Source organism: Oryctolagus cuniculus, chromosome 7 (assembly GCF_051225735.1).
Source record: "Oryctolagus cuniculus isolate XC-2025 breed Fujian yellow rabbit chromosome 7, ASM5122573v1, whole genome shotgun sequence".
Lineage (NCBI taxonomy): Eukaryota > Metazoa > Chordata > Mammalia > Lagomorpha > Leporidae > Oryctolagus > Oryctolagus cuniculus.
In genome coordinates this window covers 45,485,107-45,511,007 of record NC_142873.1, presented here as the reverse complement: position 1 = coordinate 45,511,007, position 25,901 = coordinate 45,485,107, and the positions used below count along the sequence as shown (strand labels likewise).

General features: G+C 43.1%; 1 long non-coding RNA gene across 1 annotated transcript; it reads left to right on the top strand.

The window, feature by feature from the left end:
* Positions 1–149: 149 nt before the first annotated feature.
* LOC108177669 (uncharacterized) lies at positions 150–25,901 on the top strand. The gene is made up of 3 exons (XR_007924261.3): positions 150–450; positions 602–702; positions 24,926–25,901. It is a non-coding gene; the product is annotated as an uncharacterized LOC108177669 (long non-coding RNA).

The following is a 25,901-nucleotide window of genomic DNA, read 5'->3' as shown; positions in this document are numbered from 1 at the left end:
GGGCGCGAGGGCAGAGGTGAGGCTGGGCGGGGCCTGTGCCAGGGGCGCGCGAGGGCAGAGGTGAGGGTGGGCGGGGCCTGTGCCAGGGGCGCGCGAGGGCAGAGGTGCGGGTGGGCGGGGCCTGCGCGAGGGTGGGGAGGCGTTGAGGATCGCGCGGTGGGCGTGGCCTCTGTGGCCCCGGCCGTTTTTGGCGGTTTGAGGGTCGCTGTGCAGGCCCCGAGTTGCGAGCGCTCTGGGATTTCTGCTGCCCTGGGAATGAATGAGTCCAGGGCTGCTGGCTGAGTTGAGCAGAAGTTTGTGCTTCGTGGAGGGGCTCCCACTAGGGGTGAGGGGACCCTAGAGACGCTGGGGGTAGAATATCAGGAAGACGGGGCTGTGCCTGGGACACGGGTGGCGTCCGTTCCCGTGCACTAGGACGGACGTCTTAAAAGAGAAGGCCACCTCCCCAGGGTAAGGCTAGCTTAGCGTTAAGATAAGCGTGTGGGAGTTCCCTCCTCGTTGAGGTTGAATGATCTCTACGCCAACCTTGAACTTGCATCTTTATTGTTTCTGCTTATTCCGGTCCTTCCTTCCCTATTCATGCTCCATCTCTCTGGCACAGTTCCTGGGGCTGCCGGAGACGCCAGTGGAGAGCAGCGTTGGCCATGCAGGCGTCCTTTCGTGTCCATTCTCTGTCACATTGCTGAACTGCTGCGCTCTGAGGTACTGCGTTTCCTTTCCAGTTACGGGGTTGGGGGGTGGGGGGCAGGTTCCATGAGCTTTCCCTGAGTTTATGCTGTGAATGAGCTTTTGGGAACATACTAGAAAGTGAATGTGCTACCCGCAGGCTGTAAGTTTTCGTCCATCTCTGGCGTTACCTTCTCTCCAAGTTTGCTGGAATGTGTGGAGGGCAACCAACCCTTCAGCCTCTCCTTGGGCTTCGTTTTCAATTGCCTGAGACACCTAGAACACGCCAGCAACCCTGCCCTGTGACCTGGCAGTAAATGGGAAGTGGTCACCGCACTTCCTTCTTGGAAAGGCCCCATGAGTTAGGACAATTCTCTCACCTCCTAGAAAATACTTCATATTAGAGTTCAAGGCCCGAGGGTGCCAAGGGTTCCAGGATTCTCATAGGTGCTGCTGTCAGTTCAGAGACATCAGGTCAGGTTTGTTGTCGGCCAGCTTGATCTCTGCACAGGGCGCCTCCTCCAGTCCTAGCACACCCACTGGTCTCTTTGTATTTTCCTCAATCTGTACTTTCTCCGTGTGTCACAGAGACATCATGATCCTCACAACTCAATGAGTGGTTCATACCCACATACCCAACTGACCACTTATACCAGTATGGTGCCTAGTAGGATGCGTACTGGCAGAAGTGCCTTTTTTCTTTAATGGTATAAAACAATATGCAGAGAAGTACAAAAAATGAAAACATTCAGCTCAACACACTTCTACAAATTAACATATGACTTAGGCAGCACTAGAATATATATTGCTTCTGGAAGATTCCAAGATACCCTTTCCTGTCACACCTCCAGCTCTGCCCTGAACACTTACTACCTACTTATCTTCGTGACGTTCTCTACCCTTTATGGTTTATGATTTTTTGCTTTTTATGTACCCTTTACAGATCTGGGTTTTAATCTATAATCACAAGATTTATTCTCTTATTCTTGACTTTCTTCACTGAAATTTATTCATCAAATAGTCATGAGCTACTTCGCCTCACTACCAATGGAATAGAACACAATTTGTCCATTGTTTTACTGATAGACATTTGAGTTGTTCCCAGTTTGGACAAGTGTCCTTGAGCTATGAGCAGTCATGGCTCTGAGTCACACAAGATACAATAGAACTCCAGGATCCTGTGTTGTGGCAGTCCAAGCCTTTATGAGCTAAAAACTTCAAAGCAAAATATGTATAGTGTATAATTTATGTAAATATCAAATGAAAGTGAAAACACATAATACATTGGATAGGCACATTCAGGATTGCAAGTTAAAGTGCTAATCACTGTATGTTCTGTACATATCCTCCTTACTCCATTCGGGTTTAATGCCTTCACAAATCCCATCCAAAATGACCAGGGGCAGCTGGATTTTGACTCGCAGAGCCCCCCTCTCCTACCCCCCATACCCGGAGTCCAGGCCTGCACTTATATTTCATATTCAATATTCTTGTGTCTTGGATTCTCAGAATAACAAAAGAAGGGTTTAGAATTAAAGGTCTTGGAGGTGGGAGTAGTAGGTGACAGTCTTTCTCCTGCTGCAGGGTTTGGGGCCAAGCCCTGGGCAAGGAAAAGGAAAGGGTTCCCAGAATAAGGGGAGAGGATGAAGGGAGAGAGACGGTTTCTGTGGGAAGAAAGAAGGCTGAGTCCATGGTAGGCTATGTGAGCAGAATGGAGTGGGGGAAGTTCCAGAAGGGGAGCCTTCCATTCTCTGGCCAGGAACAAGGGCCAATGTATTCAGCTCCTGCTCCTCTCCCATCCGACTTCTCCCATACTCTGACTCCCTTCCTGCTTTCCCTTCCTCCTCCATCTCAAGATCCATAGAATGTATTATATGATCTGACTGTCTCTAGCCCCCTAAAAATCATACATTGAAATCCTAACAACCAGGGCCAGCATTGTAACATAGCAAGTAAAGCCACCACCGCCACACTTGCATCCCATATGGGCACCAGTTTGTATTCCAATTATTCTACTTCTGATACAGCTCCTTGCTAATGGCCTGGGAAAACCAGCAAAGGATGGCCCAGGTTCTTGGCTCCCTGCCACGCATGTGGTAGACCCAGATGAAGCTCCTGGATTCAGCCTGACTCAGCCCTGGCTATTGTAGCCACTTGGAGAGTGAACCAGCTGATAGAAGATCTCTCTCTCTCTCTCTCTCTCTCTCTCTCTCCCTCCCCCCCCCTTTCACCTCCACCTCACCCACCCACCCCCCATCTCTTTAATTCTGACTTCTCACTTTCAAATAAATAAATACAGCTTTAAAAAAATCTTGACAACCAACATACTGGTGGTATCAGAGATGTTAACTTTTTTTTCAGATTTATTTATTTATCTGAAAGGTAGCATTACAGAGAGAGAGAGAGGAGAGACATAGAGATTCTCCATCCACTGGTTCACTACCCAAATGGTCTCAATGGCCAGGGCTGTGCCATGCCAAAGGCAGGAGCTCCCCCAGGTGTCCCATGTGGGTGGCAGAGGCCCAAATACTTGGGTCATCTTCTGCAGCTTTCCCAGGTGCATTAGCAGGGAGGTGGATCAGAAGTGGAGTAGCCGGGACTTGAACAGGCACCCATATTGGATGCCAGCACTACAGGCTCCAGCTTAACCTGCTATGCCACAGCACTGGCCCAGAGGTGTTAACTTTTTATTTATTTATTTAAAGCAGAGAGAAACAGCTTACTCTGCTACATCAGTCAGGGTTGGATCAGGTTGAAGCCAGGAGCTTGGATTTTTTTTTTTTTTTAGATTTATTTATTTGAAAGAGTTACACAGAGAAGGAGAGGCAGAGAGAGAGAGAGAGAGAGAGAGAGAGAGAGAGAGATCTTCCATCCGCTGGGTCACTTCCCCAAATAGCCACAATGGCCGGACCAGGGCCGATCCAAAGCCAGGAGCTTCAAGCTTCTTCCGGGTCTCCCACACAGGTGCAGGGGCCCAAGGACTCTGGCCATCTTCCACTGCTTTCCCAGGTCATGGCAGAGAGCTGAATCAGAAGTAGAGCAGCTGGGACTTGGACCGGTGCCTATATGGGATGTCAGCACTGCAGGCAGCGGCTTGATCCGCCATGCCACAGCACTGGCCTCAGGTGTTAACTTTTGAGTGTTAATCATATCTTGAAGGCAGAGCCTCCTTGAAGGGCCTAATGCCTTTATGTAATCTGCCCTATAGAGCAGTCTTGGCCTTCTACAATGTAAGGATGCAGAGAGAAGGGGCCATTTGTGAGTCAGGAAATTTAGTAAATTGGATCTCATTAAAGTTAAAAACTTTGTCCCTCAAAGGACACCACTAAGAAAATAAAAAGCCACAAACTAGGTGAAAATATCCGCATATCAAGTACCCAATAATGGATATTATATTCACAATATCTAAAGAATTTTAAACTCAATATAATGGAAAACAACCCATAAAATGAATGAAAGAAATCTGTCCTAGAGTCTTGAAAAGAAAGGTTCACATAAACTATTCAGAAATGTTTGTGACAATATTATTCATAATAGCAATAATAAGAAATAAGGGTTAATTGCAAGTAGATGGATAAACAAAATGGAGCATATTTGTACAATAATCTTCTATTCATCAACAAAATCTAGATATCATGGATAAACCTCAAAAAGATTATGCTAAGTTAAAAAGGCAATCATAAAATACTACATATTGTATAATGCCATTTGTATGAGTTATTGGAAATAAACATTTATAAACACAACAAATAGAATACTGGTGGCTTCAGGCTAGAGGAAGCAATGAGATTTGTTACAGTAGCACTGAAGAAATTTGGGAAGGTAAAGGAAATGTTCCAAAATTGGATTATGGAGGCTGGTGCTATGGTGCAGGGGTTAATGCCCTGGCCTGAAGTGCCAGCATCCCATATGGGCACCGGTTCAAGACCCGGCTGCTCCACTTCCAATCTAGCTCTCTGCTATGGCCTGGGAAAGCAGTAGAAGATAGCCCGAGTCCTTGGGCACCCACGTGGGAGAACCGGAAGAAGCTCCTGGCTCCTGGCTTCGGATTGGTGTAGCTCCGGCCTTTGCAGCCGATTGGGGAGTGAACCATCGGATGGAACACCTCTCTCTCTCTCTGCCTCTCCTCTCTCTGTGTAATTCTGACTTCCAAATAAATAAATAAGTCTTTTTAAAAATTTGATTATGGTATTATTTGAACAACCTATATCATTATACTTAGAATGAGTAAATTTTATTGCATGTAAATTTAATTTCTAAAAATGTAAGGATGAGATAGGCCTAAATCAGAGGGTTATTGGGTGCTGTGGTTCAGTGGTGAATACTGTGATTTGAAATGCAGCAACCTGATGTCAATACATATGGTAACTTCTGATGTCATGTGCCCAAGAAAGGGACCTTACAACCTAGAGGGCTAGGTGGAGCTGACCTCAGTCCTTCAGGTAGTGCAGGGAAACCAGTGATACCAGGTAAGGACCCAAAGGCACCCGTTACTATGAGAAGCTCAGGGAAAGGGAAGGAGAAGCGTGATACATAAATCTCCTTCAGAGTCTTGGATGAGGATGACGGGGTTTCAGTACTGAGTGGACACAGACCTGTAACCGTGGTTCACAGAAGGCAGCACAGACATGAACTACCATGAACCTATGTGCTGCTGATGGTGTTGAACGAGCGTATTCAAGTGTCTTCAGAAAGTTCATGGGAAATGCATATTATCAGAAACTATGCATGGATCCCAAATTGTTTACACCAAAACAAACATATTTCTATTTTATTTTCCATGAGTTATGAAGTTCACTCATACTTCTCAATCTATCACTATATGTAATTGATTTTATCTTGATCCTTATTATTTTCTTTCTTCTTAGCTTAATATCAGTTTACTCTTCTTTAGTACTTTCTTCAAGTAGAAACTGTGGTTACTGGCTTGGATCTGTTTCTTTTACTCTAATACAGGCACTTAGTGCTGTGAATCCTGCCATTCTCCATGTTGCTATGCTGCATTTTAATTTTCAGTTAGTTCAAATTAATTTCTAGTTTTCCTATTTATTCTTTGATACATGTGTCATGTATAAGTATTTTACTCATTTTTGCATATTTTGAGGGGATTCTAAAAATATATTGATTTCTGATTTAATTGCTTCATAATCATAGAACCTTTTCTTTGCATCTTTTTAGGTTTTTTGAAACGTGTATAGCCCAGAATGTGGTCTGTCCTGGGGAATGCTGCAGGTGAACTGGAGCATTCTGCCCTTGTTGGTCGAGTCTGGCTAAACATTATTCTGGTCAAGTTTGTTCACAGTGTGTTCAAGTCAACCACATCCTGTTAATTTCCTGCCCAGTTTTTCAGTCACTTACTGAGGGAAGTGCTTATGAATCTCTGACCACAGTGAAATTTTTATCTGTTTCTCCTTGGTGTGCTATCAGTTTTACCATCATGTATTTTGAAATCCTATTTTAAATGTTTTGAAATTCTGTTTGTCTTAAGTGAAGGCTGCTATGTCTTCTTGCTGAACTACTTCTTTCGGTATTATGAAATAATCCTCTTTATCCCTTGTAATCTTTATCCCTCACAATCACATTAGCTCCCTGATTTAGTCTGAAATCTACTTCATCTGATGTTATTTTTTCAATTTTTTATTGATATAAGGTGAAAAAATTTCATGTATTTCATATTCCTCATAGTGATGCTACCCAGCCTACCCTCTCTCCTGCCCACCCTCACACCCTCCTCCTTCCTTTCTTATTCTACGTTTCACAATGACATGCTTTTGGTTTATTTTATACGCATAAGCTTAACCTTCCACTAGGTAAAGAATTCAACAAATAATTAGAAGGAAAAAAAAAAAAAAACACTGCTCTTCAATAGCAGAGACAAGGGTTTTAAACAATAATCAAATCTCAATATACACATTACATTTCTCTCATATGCATTCATTTTTTGATACTCTTATCAGTTATACAGATCAGGAAAACATATTTTTCTTTTGGGTACTAGCTTATTTCACTAAGTCTAATGGTTTCCAGTTGCATCCATTTTGTTGCCAAAAAACAGGGTTCCATTCTTTTCTATGGCAGAGTAGTACTCCATAGCATATATATACAATGTTTTCTTAATCCATTTATCAGTTGATGGTCATCTGGGTTGATTCTTATTTTGGCTATTGTAAATTGAGCTGCAATAAACATGGGAGAGCAGATAACTATTTCATATGCTGATTTTCATTCCTTTGGGTAAATAAATTCCCAGGAGTTGGGTGGCTGGGTCATATGTATCTATTTTAGATTTCTGAGGGATCTCCATACTGTCTTCCACAATGGCTGTACTAGTTTATATTCCCACAAACAGTGTATTAGGGAACCTTTATACTCTACATCCTCACCACCATTTACTGTTTTTTGATTTCTGTTTGAGAGCCATTCTAACTGGGGTTACAATTTTTTAATGTAGGCCCCAATTGCTATAAACTTTCCTCTGAACGCTATTTTTGCTGTATCTCATAAGTTTTGATATGTTGTATTGTCATCTTCATTCATTTCCAGAAACTTTTTGATTTCCCTTTTGATTTCTTTTTTTTTTAACTTTTACTTAGTAAATATAAATTTCCAAAGTACAGTTTATGGATTACAATGCCCCCACATAATTTCCCTCCCACTCGCACCTCTCCCATCTCCCGCTCCCTCTCCCATTCCATTCACTTCAAGATTCATTTTCAATTATCTTTATATACAGAAGATCAATTTAGTATATGTTAAGTAAAGATTTCATCAGTTTGCACCCACACAGAAACACAAAGTGTAAAATACTATTTCAGTACTATTTATAGCATTACTTCACATTGGACAACACATTGAGGACAGATCCCACATGAGGAGTAAGTACACAGTGACTCCTGTTGTTGACATAACAATTTGACACTCTTGTTTATGGCGTCAGTAATCTTCCTAGGCTCTAGTCATGAGTTGCCAAGGCTATGGAAGCCTTTTGAGTTCACCAACTTCAATCTTATTCAGACAGGGTCATAGTCAAAGTGGAAGTTCTCTCCTCCCTTCAGAGAAAGATACCTCCTTCTTTGATGGCCCCATTCTTTCCACTGGGATCTCACTCGCAGAGATCTTTCATTTAGGTCTTCTTCTTTTTTTTTCTTTTGCCAGAGTGTCTTGGCTTTCCATGCCTAAAATACTCTCATGGGCTCTTCAGCCAGATCCGAATGCCTTAAGGGCTGATTCTGAGGCCAGAGTGCTGTTTAGGACATCTGCCATTCTATGAGTCTGCTGTGTATCCCGCTTCTCATGTTGAATCGTTCTTTCCCTTTTTTATTCTATCAGTTAGTATTAGCAGACACTAGTCTTGTTTGTGTGATCCCTTTGACTCTTAGACCTATCAGTGTGATCAGTTGTGAACTGAAATTGATCACTTGGACTAGTGAGATGGCATTAGTACATGCAACCTTGATTGGATTGTATTGGAATCCCCTGGCACATTTCTAACTCCACCATTTGGGGCAAGTCCAATTGAGCATGTCCCAAATTGTACATCTCTTCCCTCTCTAATTCCCACTCTTATATTTAACAGGGATCACTTTTCAGTTAAATTTAAACAGTTTAATTAATTAATTTCAGTTAAATTAATTAATAATTGTGTGTTAATTACAGAGTTCAACCAATAGTACTAGAACAAAAAAATACTAAAAGGTATAAAGTATTACATTGTACATCAACAGTCAGGACAAGGGCTGATCAAGTCACTGTTTCTCACAGTGTCCATTTCACTTCAACAGGTTTCCCCTTTGGTGCCGATCAGGGAGAACATATGATATTTGTCCCTTTGGGACTGGCTTAATTCACTCAGCATGATGTTTTCCAGATTCCTCCATTTTGTTGCAAATGACCGGATTTCATTGTTTTTGACTGCTGTATAGTATTCTATAGAGTACATGTCCCATAATTTCTTTACCCAGTCTACTGTTGATGGGCATTTGGGTTGGTTCCAGGTCTTAGCTATTGTGAATTGAGCTGCAATAAACATTAATGTGCAGACAGTTTTTTTGTTTGCCAATTTAATTTCCTTTGGGTAAATTCCAAGGAGTGGGATGGCTGGGTTGTATGGTAGGGTTCTATTCAGCTTTCTGAGGAATCTCCAGACTGACTTCCATAGTGGCTTAACCAGTTTGCATTCCCACCAATAGTGGGTTAGTGTCCCTTTTTCCCCACATCCTCACCAGCATCTATTATTGGTAGATTTCTGGATTTCACTTTTGATTTCTTCTTTGACCTGCTGTTCATTCAGGAGCATGTTGTTCAGTCCCCATGTATTTGCATATTTTCTAGAGCATCTTTTTTTTAAGATTATTTATTTGAAAGGCAGCAATATAGAAAAAGAGAAGGAAAGAGAGAGGGAGATGGAGAGGGAGACAGAGAGGAAAAAGGAAAGAGATTTTCTACCTGCTGGCACACTCCCCAAGTTCCTACAATGGCCAGGGCTGGGCCAAGCCAAAGCCAAAAGCCAGGAGCTTCTTCCAGATCTCCCATGTAGATGCAAGGGCCCCAAGTTCGTGGGCCATCTTCTGCTGCTTTCCCAGGCGAATTTGCAGGGAGCTGGATCAGAAGTGGAGCAGCCAGGACACAAATCAGCACCCATAGGGGAACCTGGCACTGCAGGCAGAGATTTAACCTTCTACACCACAGCACCGACCCCTCTAGAGAATCTTGAGTTGTTAATTTCCAGCTTCATTCCATTGTGGTCAAAACAGATGCATGGTGCCAGGCGGCTCACTAGGCTAATCCTCTGCCTGAGGTACCAGCACCCCGGGTTCTAGTCCTGCCAGATTCTGTCCTGGTTGCTCCTCTTCCATTCCAGCTCTCTGCTGTGGCCCGGGAAGGCAGTGGAGGATGGCCCAGGTCCTTGGGCCCTGCACCCGCATGAGAGACCAGGAGGAAGCACTTGGCTCCTGGCTTCAGATCGGCGCAGTGTGCCGGCTGCAACACGCCAGCCATAGCGGCCACTTGGGGGGTAAACCAATGGAAAAAGGAAGACCTTTCTCTCTGTCTCTCTCTCTCTCTCATTGTCTAACTCTGCCTGTCAAAAAAAAAAAAGGTGCATTGTATGATTTCTATTTTTTTTAATATGCTTAGACTTGCTTTATACCTAACATATGGGCTATGCTAGAGAAAGTTCCATGCACTGATGAAAACAATGTATATTTTTTAACTGTAGGATGATGTTCTGTGGATATTGGTTAGGTCCATTTGGTCATAGTGTGGATTAGCTCTGTCATTTCTTTGTTGATTTTCTGTCTCGTTGATCTAGACACTCCATTGATGAAGGTGTGGGTATTGGAGGCCAGTGCTGTGGCATAGTGGGTAAAGCCACTGCCTGCAGTGACAGCATCCCATATGGGCACCGGTTCGAGTCCCAGCTACTACACTTCCAATCCAGCTCTCTGCTATGGCCTGGGAAAGAAGTGGAAGTAGTCCCAAGTCCTTGGGCCCCTGCACCCGCATGGGGGACCTGGAGGAACCTTTGCATCAGCACAGCTCCGGCCATTGCGGCCATCTGGGGAGTGAACTAACAGATGGAAGACCTCTCTCTCTGCCTCTCCTTCTCTCTCTGTGTAACTCTGACTTTCAGATAAATAAATAAATCTTCAAAAAACAGTGGGGGTGTTGAAGTTCCCCATTTCTATTGTATTGGAGTCTATGTCTCCCTTTAGATCCATTAACATTTGTTTTTAATAGCCAGGCTCCTTGGCATTGGGTACATATACATTTATTATAGTCACATCTTCCTGTTGAATTTATCCTTTAATCATTACATAATGCCCTTCTTTATCTCTTTTAACAGTTTTTTTGTTAAAGTCTATTTTGTCTGATAATAGGATGTCTACACCTGCTGGTTTTTTGCCTTCTTTTAACATGGAATATTTTTTTCCATCCTTTCACTTTCAGTCTGCATGTCTCTTTGATGCTGAAGTGTTTGTTTTTTTTTTTTTAAGATTTATTTAGTTATTTGAAAGGCAGAGAGAGAGAGAGAGAGATCTTCCATCCTCTGGTTTACTCAGATTTGATCCCCAAATATCCACAATGGCTGGGACTGGGCCAGGCCGAAGCCAGGAGCCAGGAACTTCTTCCAGGTCTCCCATGTGGGTGCAGGGATCCAAGCCTTTAGCCATCTTCCACTGCTTTCCCAGGCATACAAGCAAGGAGCATGTTTGGAAGTAGAGCAGCCAGGACTGGAACCAATACCCTTGTGGAAAACCTGCACTGTAGGCAAAGGCTAAACTTCCCTGTGCCACAGCATCCACCCCAAGATGTGTTTCTTGTAGACAGCAGATAGATGGTCTTGTTTAATCCATTCAGCCTATCTGTATGTTTTAATTGGAGAATTTAGGCCCTTTACATTCAAGGATACTGTTGGTAAGTAATGACTTAGCCCTGCCATTTTTCCATAAATATTCCTATTGATTGCTTTGTACTTTTACTAGGAGATTTTCTGTTTGATTTTCTGTTTTCACATTCTTTCATAATGATGACCATCTTTCTATGTTTCTGTATGTAGCACATTCTTAAGCATCATTTGTAAGGCTGGGTGAATGGTGATAGATTTTTTTCAATTTCTGTTTGTTACACTAGGTTTTTATGAACTAATGTTTCCCAATGTGCTGTGTCAGTCTAGGAACTCAGTCTGGCGACCTAACTGATTTGGTGCCCATTATCCAAACTCTCTGCATCCCTCCCAATCCTCCCAGGCTCTGTTTATCACCATTCTGTATTCAGACTGAGGTTGTGTGTATATGTGTGTGTTAGCTTCCACGCATGAAGGAAATTTGGCATTTGTGTTTCTGTGTTTGGTTTACTTCAGTTCACATGGAGTCCTGCGGTTCTGTCCATTTTGCATTGAATGACAGGATTTCATTCTTTTTATTGCTGAATAATATTATATGTATATTCAACATTTTCTTTATTCATTCCTGATTGACATCTTGCTTGAGTCTGTATCTTGGCTATTGTAAACTGTGCTATAATAAACATGGTAGAGCAGGTATGTCTTTGATACAATGATTTTCATGTCTTTTGGATGTATAACTAGTAGTGAGGTTGCTGGATCATATGGCAGTTCTATTTTTAGTTTTTAAAGAAATTTCTTACTGTTTTCTCTAGTAGCTGTACCATCAGGGTGTAAGAGTTCTGTCAGTTCCCCACCGGGAACTGGCCAGGTTGCCACGAAGGAAGAGTCGAGGACACTGAGGAAAGTCAAGCTAAACACTTTTTATTGGTACTCTAGGCAACTAGGAGGAGAGATCGCTCAAGCCTACTCCTGCCGCGGACCGGGAAGAGAGGCTGAGCAACCTCTGCTTTACAGTGTCTGAGGGTCCCCTTATATACGGTTTTTAGAGGTCAGCCCCGCCCTCGCGCCGACCTCCCAGGGTCCCGTAGTCATAGCAACGACGGTCATGACGGTTGATTTGCGGTTTGCAGTTAGGCCATTATAACGGTTTTGCGGTTAGGCCGTTTCCTCTTTTAAACTGCGCTATAGTGTGGTTACTTTCTCCGCGAATGGGTCCCTAACAGTCCTCCCTTTTCTTTTCTTTAAATGCTCTCATAGCCCTGTAAAGCCCGTTGAGCCGCTGGGCCAAAGGGATGAACATTCTTGAGCGTATCCCGGATTGATTTCAGGTTCCGGTCTTCTTTTTCTTCTTCTTCTATTTCTGGTGGGCTGGGTTCCTCTCAGAGGGCTAGGTATCCCTTTGCGAAATTCCGTCCAAATGGGAAGAGGTGCTGTAAGATAGGCAAGCATACAAGAACTATACAAAATATTGCTCCTATTTTAAACCATTTCCAGGATGGGAGCCAAGAGGAAACTGTGTCAGTCAGAGTATTTATTGTCTGTTCCACTGTTCTGACTTGACCTATCTTAAATGCTGCTATATTTTGAAGCTGTATTATCTGTAGAGCTCTCTTAGTAATGTTAGCCTCAAGATGAGCGGTTGCATTTACCCACTCTAGCCAGGTAGAATGGTTGTGTTTGAACATATCAGCTAGTTGTGTTGCATTAGGAATGGATAGATTGTTCCACGGAATGGTGGTAATGCAAACTCTTCCAATCGCTTCACACTTGAGTTCTCTTTCCAAAGCTAGTATATTAATTATCTGTTCTATTTGTACCATGCGTGCTTCCAGCATTTGGAGCCCCATAGCATGTGTCTTAAGCAGTGCTGACTGGACACCTAGCTGAGCCCGCTGTTCCTGAATTGTCTTCAGGAGGGACTCCAAAGCATCTCCCTGTAGTTGAGTAGTGCTTAGAGCCAGTGCTCCAGTCACAGCGCCAGCTACCGCGGCTGTGACACTGCTGTGGTGACGATAGCTGCTGTTACTCCAAAGTCTCCTTTTTTGCACATTGGTTTTATTGGTATAGTCGTCAGACATATTTACTGGTACATATGTGAAGGGAGTTGCCTTTACCACCATATATGGAGCCAAGAATGTTATCATTCTCTCTTCCCATTCCAGGTCCCTTATATAGCAACCGAGCTCATTTTTAGAATGGGTGTGTGTATCTAGCATACAATACCTCCCCTTCTGTCCTGCATGTCCAACTTCCTGGGTCTTCCCTTACTGGAGTTTTTACAAAATGTTTGTGAAACATTTCATATCCTGCCTGCCAAAAACAATGTGTTGACTGATTATTACTTGGAGGTCTGCATCTAATATATCTATGCTCTGAGCCATTTTTACAAATAAGAGAGACAGAAAACTCATCTCGAATATTAAGATGATAATTGTCATTATCACACCATAAGCTCTGAGCATAGGTAGTTCAAATCTTTCCCACAGGCCGGCGCCGTGGCTGAATAGGCTAATCCTCTGCCTAGCGGCACCGGCACACCAGATTCTGTCCCGGTTGCGCCCCTTCCAGGCCAGCTCTCTGCTATGGCCCGGGAGTGCAGTGGAGGATGGCCCAAGTGCTTGGGCCCTGCACCCCATGGGAAACCAGGAGAAGCACCTGGCTCCTGCCTTCAGATCAGCGCGGTGCACCGGCTGCAGCGCGCCGGCCACGGTGGCCATTGGAGGGTGAACCAACAGCAAAAGGAAGACCTTTCTCTCTGTCTCTCTCTCTCTCACTGTCCACTCTGCCTGTCCAAAAAAAAAAAAAAAAAATCTTTCCCACAATCTCATTAAGTTACCTAATACTTTAAATCGTTTAAGGGCTTGCTTACCTTTGATTAACTTACCTTTATCTGAGTCCCATCTCTTTAATTATTTCTTTTTACCTGTTGTAGATGTGCTTGTTTTTGGGCTGCTAATTCATCTTGTTGGTCCTCGGGCAATCCCTCAAAGGGGTTTACAAATGGTGGATTTTCTTCTTCACTTAATTGTTGAAGTGCATACTGTTCATAGAGGTCTTTTGCTTCTCTTCCTTTAATGTACATTTCTCCATTTGCTGCTGCTGTTGCCATTTCTGGAGTTCTTTAGTCCTAGCTCTGGAATATGAAGTCCCTAACGCTTTCTGTGAAAAGCACAACTGACAGTGGTATCTACATTTCTTACAAACACATGAGTTCTTTTGACAGGATAATTGCAATTGATATTCCATTAGTGCCTAATTGGAAATCCCCAAATCCTGAGGCCCTGGGGCTGGAACCATCCTAACATGTCTTTGGAGCAAGCTAATAATCCCCTTTTCAGGTGTATCGATCACTACTTCTCCTTCTCCTTTCCAATGGATGGTAGTGGGCCCTTTCCAGTCTTTACTGTTTGGTAATCTATAAAAGCAAAAGAGTTTTTTGTCTTTAAATTTCTGGAGTTGGAGCGTTTGCTCTAGTTCTTGCCATCTCTGATGGGTTTATCTTTTAGTAAGAGTATAGCCCCCTATTCCTCCCCTTTTCTTTTGATTAAGGGTGATAAGAGCCAATTGTAGCCATGCTTCAATGGTTTGAACCACATCAGCAAATTTACCCATTTCTTGTTTTAAGGATTGATTAGCTCTCTCAACCATTCCCTGCGACTGTGGATTATAGGTTGTGCCTGTAGTATGATCAATATTTAAATATTGGCACAGTCCCGTGACTCTTTCTGCTTTGAAGTTAGGGCCATTATCTGTATGGAGTGCTTGGATATGAAATAGGTTCTGTAGTTCTAATATTCCCCATACTGTTTCCTGAGCAGTTTCCTTAGGAATTAGCTTAGCCCATAGAAGGCCAGTAGATGTCTCAATGGCTACCAGGATTAGCCAGGCCTCATAGTGGGTCACATCCATTTGCCACAGTCCTGGCCCTGATCTACTAATATGAGGAGTAGTTCCTCCTTTAGGCAAACACTTTGGGGCAGTTCTTTATTATTTGTTCTGCTACAATTTTTGGTAAGCTGAATATTGTCTCAAGTATGACACATCACTATGCCATTTAGCATGATCGTCCATGGCTGTCTCAATATGTTCTAGAAAAAAAGATGTTTGGTGCCTTACTTATGTTTTTATATACTATTTTTTATGGAGGACAGGCATTAAAATTAACTGAGCTATTAGTTGTCCTGTCTTTACATATACTATTTTTTGGGATAGGTTAACCAATCTTATTTTTTTTTTATCTTTTATTTAATGCATATAAATTTCCAAAGTACGTCTCATGGGTTACAATGGCTTTCCCCCCCATACCGTCCCTCCCACCCACCACCCTCCCCTTTCCCACTCCCTCTCCCCTTCCATTCACATCAAGATTCATTTTCGATTATCTTAGTATACAGAAGATCAGCTTAGTATACCTTAAGTAAGGATTTCAACAGTTTGTTCCCACACAGAAACATAAAGTGAAAAATAATAGATGATTTTTTTTTAAATGATGATGAAATCAGATCAGACCTATTGTCATGTTTAATACAGTGAGAGTCAAGTTGGGAATTGATAGTTTCTTTTTTTTTTTTTTTTTTTAACAGAAGATCAGTTTAGTGTACATTAAGTAAAGATTTCAACAGTTTGCACCCCCATAGAAACACAAAGTGAAATATACTGTTTGAGTACTCGTTATAGCATTAAGCCTCAGTGTACAGCACATTAAGGACAGAGATCCTACATGAGGAGTAAGTGCACAGTGACTCCTGTTGTTGACTTTACAAATTGACACTCCTGTTTATGGCATCAGTAATCTCCCTATGCACCAGTCATGAGTTTCCAAGGCTATGGAAGCCCCTTGAGTTCTCCGACTCTTATCTTGTTTAGACAAGGTCATAGTCAAAGTGGAGGTTCTCTCCTCCCTTCAGAGAAAGGCACCTCCCTCTTTGAAGACCTGTTCTTTCCACTGGGATCTCACTCACAGAGATCTTTTTGCCAGAGTGTCTTGGCTTTCCATGCCTGAAATACTCTCATGGGCTTTTCAGCCAGATCCGAGTGCCTTTAGGGCTGATTCTGAGGCCAGAGTGCTATTTAGGACATCCGCCATTCTATGAGTCTGCTGAGTATCTCACTTCCCATGTTGGATCACTCTCCCCTTTATTTATTCTATCGGTTAAACCAATCTTATCTTTAAAGGATTTTGATCTCCTGGGCTGATGAAACCTCCAACTACCCTTACTTTGGCCTCAGTCATCTCTGATGTTTCTGTTATCCACCCCACTGTCCTGGGATTATGGTAATTTGTGTTTGTAGGTTAATGGTCTCTATTACCTTTGGCATAAGTACCAGGTCTTTTGGGGCACTTATGGAGTATCCAATCTGTTCTGGTTCTTTTTCCTTAATATGACCACCTTGTACTACCGGGTTTATTTGAGTTGTATTTATTTGTAAAACTAATTTGTCAATATTTTCATTGCCTGGGATTCCCTTATGTCCAGGCACCCATTGGATGTAAATTTCTTCTTTACTTTCTATAGCTTCTAATACGGTTCTAAGCAAGGGTTCTTTAATATTTACAGGTAGGGGTCTGGCCTCAATTAATGTATATAATATTGGGAATCCATAACTATATTCATTATTGGGGGTCCTTCTTGAAGGGCTAGTAGCATGGCTCTTTTTTCTAATTCTTGATTACTTCCCTCACTCTCCTTAAATAGTTTAACTCCATCTGATCTCCAAAAGCCATATCTTCCTTGGCCCTGTTTGCTTCCTCCATCAACATAGTAAGTAGGTCCTGGCACAGGATGACCTTGAAGACTGCTTAGCACCCTTCTAAGCATTAAAGGGGCATGGATACATTCAGTCTGCAGTACCCAATGCAAGTAGGGGTCTTCCTGAATCATAACGTCTAAATCCTTTTTTATAGGTAACCTATATATAGGTTCTTGCCCTATTCATATAATATGTTCTTGTCTGATTTTATGTAGACATTTTAGGGCTCTAGTTAGAGGAGATGCTGCCAATACCTTTGGAAATTCCTGTCTGCCTACCCAAAGGATATCAGATCCTTGGTGCACTTTATAATTTATGGTGTTACCTCCCATCATAATGGTACAGTAAACTTCCTTGCTGGGGTCCCAGTAGCTTAAAGGTTTGTGTTATTGTAATAGCCTCCTTATAGCCCGTAACTCCTTTCTTGCTTCGGGGGTCCATTCCCTGATACTATTTAACTCTTGGTTTCCCTTCATCATGAGAGTAAAAGGTTTTGTCTTAATTCCAGGAACAGCTTGGGTCATCCAATTAAGGAGTCCTACTAACTTTTGTAGTTCATTTAGAGTGGGTTTCTCTGGAAGTTCTGGCAACTCTGGCTTTTGCAATGTCCATTTATTCGGGTGTGACAAGTACCCCATCCATGATTAAGGATATTGTTCTTGTAATTTCTCATTCGGGGTCTTGAATCCCTTTTCTAAAGCATTTTTCTGAATTTTTCTACCATCAGTTTGTGTTGTTTTGGAGAATGATCGGACCCAATATATATATCATCCATATATTGATAAAGATCTGCCTCTGGATGTTGTTGTCTCCAGGGCTCTAGCATATCCCTTAGTGTACTTTGGTAAATCAAGGGACTTAATACAAAACCTTGTGGGAGGCAATTCCAAACATACCTATGGCCTGGACCTTGATTATTAACCTCTGGGATGGTGAAGGCAGTGTGCTGCCTGAAGTCCTTATCCAGAGGGATGGTAAAATAAGCATCCCCTATATCCAAAACAGTAACCTGATTTCTTCTTTGTAATCCTCCAGGGTGTGAAATACCTAACTGAACTTCTCTTCCCTTATCTACTAATTTATTAAGTTCTCTAAAATCTATTAACATTTGCCATTTACCTGATTTTTTCCTTATCACAAATATTGGGGTGTTCCAGGGATTATCTGGGTCTGCTGGAAATATCTTCCCTTCCTCTAGTAGTCTTTTTGTTATTTCCTTAATTCCTTCTATTTTTCTTTGGTTAAAGGCCATTGGGGAATCAAGGGACCTTTATTACGATCTTTCATTTTTATCTTTATTGGGGTAATTTGGGTAGAGAGTTGTGCCATAATTAGGGCTACCCCTAACTTTGTTAAGATATCCCTTCTGAATATATTGATGGGAATATCTGGGGATATTAGAATGGATGTCTTTGTCTTCCTTCCTTTTTTGTCTTTCAGTGTAACCTGTGATATTTTTTGTAATTTAGAGCACCCTCCTACCCCCTCTATATTTTTTTTTTTTGACAGGCAGAGTGGACAGTGAGAGAGAGAGACAGAGAGAAAGGTCTTCCTTTGCCGTTGGTTCACCCTCCAATGGCCGCCGCGGCCGGCGCGCTGCGGCCGGCGCACCGCGCTGATCCGATGGCAGGAGCCAGGAGCCAGGTGCTTTTCCTGGTCTCCCATGGGGTGCAGGGCCCAAGCACCTGGGCCATCCTCCACTGCACTCCCGGGCCACAGCAGCCCCCTCTATATTTTGCCATCCTTCTGTTATCCCTTCTTTTATTCCTTTAGCCTCTTGTTCCCTTATTATGGCTAAATCAGCCCCTGTGTCCAACAGCCCTACTATATCTTTTCCCCCTAGGTTTACCTTTAAGGTAGGTCTTTGTTTTAATTCTATTTTGGTAGTTTCGGGTAGATCCCTGTCGCAGGGGCTTCTATCTGTGTTTCCCCCAGGGGTGGGGCAGATGGTGGGATAGATGACTGGATATTCTGGGCAGACACCATCATGGTCCGGGGGGCATTGCCCCCCGTTTTCCCATATTTTGGCTGTCTACATACTTTTGCCATATGTCCTGTTCTCCCACAATTATAGCATTTTAGTGGAGTTTTTTCTCCACTCCTACAATTTCTTGCCATATGCCCCCTTTTTCCACACCTGTAACAATTTCCCTGAAAACTTCTTGACCCTTGCTGTCTATCTCCAGCCTTTAAGGCCTCTGCCAGCATGGCCATCTTATAGGAGGTGGATCCAAATACTCTACAGGCATACATTTTTTCTTCTAACTAATCTCCTGGTCTTAAATTTCTAAGCAACTTTTTACATTCTTCATTGGCATTTTGAATGCTCATAGTGTCCTTTAAATATGTTCTCAAATCTTCTCTAGATGTTTCCATATCAATCTGAGTAAATAATCGATTAATAAACTCAGGGTAGGGTTCTTTGGGCCCTTGTCTGATGCTGACTGCTTTAGGGGCCCCTATGGATAGTTCTCTGGCAATCTTGAAGCGCCTCAAGAACCCATGTTCTATAGAGGGTTCTGGCATCAGCGAATCTAGGGCCAGCTGCTTCTTCTGGTGATAATCCAATTCCCTTAATCTGATCTGCTGTTAGTGGCATTGGTCCAGCCGCATCTTCTGGGGAAGAGGGATGCATCTCATCCCATGCTCTTGCCTTTTATCTTGTCTGTGACTAGCTGTTTCTCTGCTGCAAAGCCAGGAGTTACATTTAGTAGCATATTGATGTCTACTGATATAAAATTTATTGAAATTACCCCAAAGTAAATGATGGTAGCTGAGTGTGTGAGACCATGTTCCTGAACTGGTTTAAGCCAAGCAGCTATTAGTCCAGGTCCCATAGGCTCATATTCTTGTCTACCACATCTTAACATTATTGGGTAAGCTGACTGTTCTTTTGCTCTTTCTTCCTTACTTAACTCCCTGGGAATAACCTGAGGTTTTTGCCTACATTCTGTTATGGCATCATAGAGCTTATAGGCATCTCCTATATTTTTTTGGATTTAATCCCTTGCCACAACAAATTAACACCTTAAGGGTGTCTACTGCACATTTATAATCTTTCCCTGTTGTGGCGCCTTCTCCTCTTTGTAGAAATTCCTCCAAGAGGTTTTCTACCTCTTCCAAGGTCCACAGATCTTGGAGGTTCTGTCCTGCACAAGCTGCTGCCAGCTTACAAGTCCGTGTTACATTTCCTGGTGAGTAGCACTTCACTTTCTTACCTCTTGGAGCCTGGCCTGGAAGGACCTTCACCTTCTCTATGCTCACTAGTGCCTGCCTATGTTCTTTTGACTGGGATGTCCCACCCATCGTGGTCTCTTTCAACCACCGCTACTCACCCTTTTGACGATTCCTCAAGGGCTCGTCTCTTCACCATCCAACTTCAGGTCCCTGTTGGGCACCAGCTGTCAGGATCTCCCCCTCCAGGAACTGGCCAAGTTGCCGCGAAGGAAGAGTCGAGGAGACTGAGGAAAGTCAAGCTAAAAACTTTTTATTGGTACTCTAGGCAACTAGGAGGAGAGATCACTCAAGCCTACTCCTGAAGGCACAGGGCGCTATGGTCCAGAAGCTTCTCCCCACAGGCACAAGGCACTACAGACCGGGGAGAAAGGCAGAGCAATCTCTGCTTTACAGTGTCTGAGGGTTCCCTTATATACGGTTTCCAGGGGTCAGCCCCGCCCTCATGCCGACCTCCCAGGGTCCCATAGTCATAGCAACGATGGTTATGACAGTTGATTTGCAGTTTGCAGTTAGGCTATTATAGTGGTTTTGCAGATAGGCCGTTATAATGGTTTTGCGGTTAGGCCATTTCCTCTTTCAAACTGCGCTATAGTGCGGTTACTTTCTCCTTGAATGGGTCCCTAACAAGTTCCTCTTTCTCCATGTCCTTATCAGCATTTGTTACTGAAGAGCCAAAGTGACTCCATTTTAAAACAATGAAAAAAACAGCCTCCATTTTCTATAGCAGACCCAAGTCCTTGTAAAAGCAGGCATTCAGGCATTCTGGAGATATCAAAGCTTACCAGGGACAGCTAGCTCGGTAGCCCAAGGACAGCACAGTAGAGATTGCTAAACAAAGTACCTCCCTGTACCCAAAGCCCCCGTGCTGTAAGCCCCCACTGTAACTCCCTGTACCCAAAGCTCCTGTGATGTAAGCCCCCACTGTAACTCCCTGTACCCAAAGCTTCCATGCTGTATGTAACTCTTTTTTCCTTTAAAAACTCTCCCAAACAAAGACTGGGGCCTCACTCCTTCCTCTGCTGTGCCAGTAGGTTGGATGGGGTCCCTGTCACGGCTTGTACTCCCAAATAAACCTTGCTTTTGCAGTTCGGTGTGATCGACTCTCTGGGGGTCTCTGTGGGGATCTAATGATCTGGGCACAACATAATTTGGAGGCTTGTCCAGGATTGTGATCCCCAAAAGCCCCCCAGTGACCTCGACCCGAAGGTTTGCTCCAGTCTACTGGGTGAGTTCGTTAGTCTATTTGTTCGTTGTTTAATTGTGTCTAAGTCTGAATCTGTAGCATCGGCCATTGCATATGTATTCTGAATCTGTGGAGGGTCACTGCCCGAGCGGACGCACTCGCAGGGCACACTTCGGAGGAAATGGGAGACATCCCGATTCTTTGTCTGGGACCTGGGAAGGTCCAATCTGTATCTGGGGACGAAGAAGGAATGCTGCATAGTTCTCGTCCCATCCATAAGGTCTTTGGTCTCCTTCAAACTCCCGGAGGTTTGCCCTTAGAGGCTCCTGGAGGTTCGCCCTCGGAGCAGTCGAGACCTTCTGTAATATGACCATCTGAATCTGTCCACAGAAATTCTGTACGCACGTGTTTGTCTTTTTGTTAAGTGGTGTTTGTGTTATTTCTGTTGACAACTTGTTACCGGAGAAACTGCAGGGTTCTTGTCTTCACGCAAGAAAGAATTCAGGTGTGAGACAGAGAGTAGTGGGAGGTAAAATAGCAAGGTTTATTAGAGAAGGGACATCATTAAGGACGGATGGGCATCTCTCCAGACAGAGCCTGAGAGACTGGAGGGGATGGGGAGGGAGTGAGGTTACATGGTTGAGTAGAGAGATTACACCTGACCAGGCCAGGCAGGTGGCTCAGCAGAGGCAGAGGGCTGAGCGCGCAGTCCCGCAGTCCGGTGGAGGCCAGGGGTTTTTAAGGAGATGGGTCTTGCTTCCCCACCTCTGCTCCTCTTGGAACAAAGGGCTTTTTGGATGTAAATAGAAAAACTTCTATCTAAGTTTTCCCCTGAAGGTATCAGACAGGAGAAAACCCAGCTGGCGCCATCCCAGGTTCAGAGGAAGAGCGAGCAGGATCCCCTAGAGAATGGGAATCCGGAGCAGGGTGTTTGAAATGCAGATACTGGGCTGCACCTGGGAGATTGTGGAAGATTTGTCAGGCAGAAGGGGCGGGGATGCGAACACCAGGCTGCCCCTGAAACACTGTCAGGATGACTTTGAGATGCAGATGCATATGCTGGACATAGATGTCTTCTCTTTAGGCCTTTATGTCACACACACATAAGCTCATAACTGACTTCCTACCTAACAATCCTGATGAAGGGGCCGCAGAGGCCTAAAAAATTAAGTGTGCCTTGTAAAATCCTACAGGTGCTTTCAAAAATGCTATGTAAAGTAAACAAATGTCTCTTGTTAGTTAACAAGTTTGTAATTTTAAATATGACAACTTAAGGTCTTTTGTCATCCACAGTTTTGTATATCAGATTTACTGCTCATGAAACTAAAGCATTGTTGGTTCTGTGTTTAACTGTCCTCCTATAGCTTGCAATGGACTTTTTCCAGCTACATCTATTGTATTCAGTACTTTGGGATGACTCTGTAAACTGATAGAGCCAATAATGTATTACAGGTACCAACTGGAAAAAAGTATAGTTAACTGAGGTTACTAAGATCAAAAAATAATTCAAATCGATTGGTGATTTATAAAAAAGGTTAAAGATTCTAACAACTATCACTGAAACTGCTTTATTGTTCTGAGTATGGGACCCTGTAGTTTGCTGTGAAACTAAATGCATCTATCTGAATGTAGTTAGCCTTTAAATCAACTCCTCTGTATCATTTATGTATGTTTTCTAATGTCCCTGCTGGTCTAAATGTTCTGTATACAAGAAAGTTATTTCAAGTGTTACATATTGCTGTAGAGCTTGATTATATTGTAATCTGTAACAGAATGTTTCCCGTAAATTTAAACGGCTAAAGTTGATCGAAAATTCGTGTAACCTAAATCTCTGTAAACTTGTTAAAAGAAAAAAAACTGAAAACATTTTATATACTTGTGCTGAAATTTGCTGGTTAAACAAGCTACACCATGTTGGGTATCTAACAGATGTTTCCAAGTACATGTATTCTTAAAATTTGTGAAGGACATTGGACCTTCCGGTAGGTGTTTTCCTAAGTTGTTGTCTAATGATTGAATCTGCTTGCTAAGTTTTCATTTGATATTACTCTTAAAATGTGTGTGTATAAAAAAACTCCCCTGCCTTTTTGACCCTATTGCCATATATGATCATTCCTTGTGAGACTACTTAATTACTTGGATTAAAGACTAGCGTGAAAAATTAAAGCCTCTGCCAGACAACACCACACAGAGTAACGTATCTGTTTGCCTCTGGTGGTGCAAGGTTTTTAAGCATGGCTGGTAACTGGTAAGATTTTGTAGTGACAATCTGGCAGTATCCTTGCATAGCTATTTGGGTAAGGACATAAGTCAGTTCTGTTAAAGGTCAACCATGTTCAGAAATCAGAGTAACTCAGCCCACCTAAATATTCATAAGAAATGTGCCTGTAACTCTAGACTTCTAGTCTAGGCAACAAAAATTAGAGGTGGGACCGAGCACTCCCTTGACTTGCATTCTCTGGTCTACTTTAACAAAAACCAGGAGGAAAAGAAAACTGGACATCAGAAGCAATGTAAAGATGGGTGGCAGGCCTATTACAGGCAGCTCTGTACAGTGATCTGCCCTCGGGGAGACCCAACAGGCCAGGCCACCGCAGTGGATTTCGATGTGGTAAGCCTGGGCTTTAGCAGAAGTCAGCCTGTGAAGAGCCCTGGCAGCTCTGCCAGCCAAGAGTTGGATCACTGGAAATGGACCTGCCCTGGAGTTGAAGGACTTCAGGTCAGAGCCACAGATCTTACTGGCTCTAAGCTGAAAAGCCCTTCACTTAGCCCAGCCTCCAAAGTGACCGCCACTGTTGAGAGAATGGCCAAGTAGGGTCAGTAACATTGCAGACAGAGCTATAAATTTCCTGTTGGAGATGCCACCTACCTTTACCTGGCCAGCTCTCCTCCCAGGCCAGGTAAGTAATAAAAGTCAACAGAGTGCCTTCCCCAAGGAGGTTCACACCTCCCTTAAAATGAATGTACCCTATGTAAAAAGATAAATAGGTCTAGGTCCCTTAACTTACAAGGCCTAAAGCCACCAGGTTATTATCAAGCCCCTTTTATCAGGTTCTCTTTGCCTCTTAATTGGAAAACTTATTTGTAACTTGGACAACACCTTTCTTGACTCCTCTAATAGCAACTCTGTCCTTTGTTCTGGACCCTGTCTGGCCCACTCCTTGGCCTCATTCCTTTGTAATTTTGTTGCTTAGTAAAGTGAGTGGTATACAGACATTCTGTACCTATCCTGTGGGGACAGCAGTAGTATCTCTTAAGCAGTATTAGCATAAGTAGTGTACTTCAAAATGTAAATTACCTTGTTTAAAACTGTGACTTTAACATCTATGTAATTAGTGCATATGGTATCTACTCTCCATTATCAAAATAATTCATTATTAGGTAAATTTGGCTAGTAGGGAGTGCAGTTCTGTGAGCAGTATTTCCTATTAAATATCAACTACTGTCTCAGTTACACATAGCAACAGCAGCTCCGCCTTGTTCAGAAAAAGTAAATGCATAAAGTTAAAAAAAAGACATGCTACAAATAACTAGTCATTATTCTATGTATAAAAGTAGAACAAAATTTAAACGCTGAGGATTTCTGTAAATTTTTTGTTCTTTGTAGTAGATTGCCGTTTATACTCCCAACATGTGTGTACTGATAATCCTCTCCCACACTAATGAGTGGCTTTTCTCCTGGTTTTGGCTGGAATCTGCTTTATTCTCACCCTGTCTCTATACTACGGTGTCTGTTTAAGTGTTTACAGCTGGTAATGGAGTGAACCAAGGCCTTCAGCAACCAGGCGGTCAACCAAATGCTACTACAGGAATGTGCTTGGCTCCCCACCCAGGAGACAGCAGCTTAAGGCATTGCCCCATGGCAGCGAAGAGTGCCTCGTTGCCCCACGTCACCAGGGGTGGCTCTGAAGACGAATTGTCATCCCTCTGCCCCTCTTGGACTTCTGGGACTGATGTGGTGGGCTGTGCTCCACTCTGGGAAAAAATGCTGCTTTTACGCTTGATCACTCGGGCCTTAAAAGATAACATGGCTGGCTAAAGTCAGGGAGGGGCTGGCAAAACAAAAAAGAGAACCGGAGGTCTCTCAGGGGTGGTTTGAGTCTTGGTTCAATTCTTCTCCGTGGCAAGTCACCCTACTATCAAGACTCATAGGGGCCCTTGTTCTCCTGATTTTAATTTTAACCTTCGGCCCTTGCATTGTTAACAAACTTGTGCAGTTTATAAAAAAAAAAAAAAATTGGACACTGTTCAATTAATACTCCAACAGTCCCAATATAAACCCTTAAATGAAATGTCAGTCCAAAATCCATGATTGGGTTTTTCAAACATGTACAAAAACAAGGGGGGAATGAAGAGCCAAAGTGACTCCATTTTAAAACAGTAAAAAAAGCAGCCTCTGTTTTCCATAGCAGACCCAAGTCCTTGTAAAAGCAGGCATTCAGGCATTCCGGAGATATCAAAGCTTACCAGGGATAGCTAGCTCGGTACCAAGGACAGCACAGTAGAGAATGCTAAACAAAGTACCTCCCTGTACCCAAAGCTCCCGTGCTGTAAGCCCCCACTGATGTAACTCTTTTTTCCTGCTGATGTAGCCCTTTTTTCCTTTAAAAACTCTCCCAAACAAAGACTGGGGCTTCACTCCTTCCTCCGCTGTGTCGGTTGGTTGGATGGGGTCCCTGTCACGGCTTGTACTCCCGAATAAACCTTGCTTTTGCA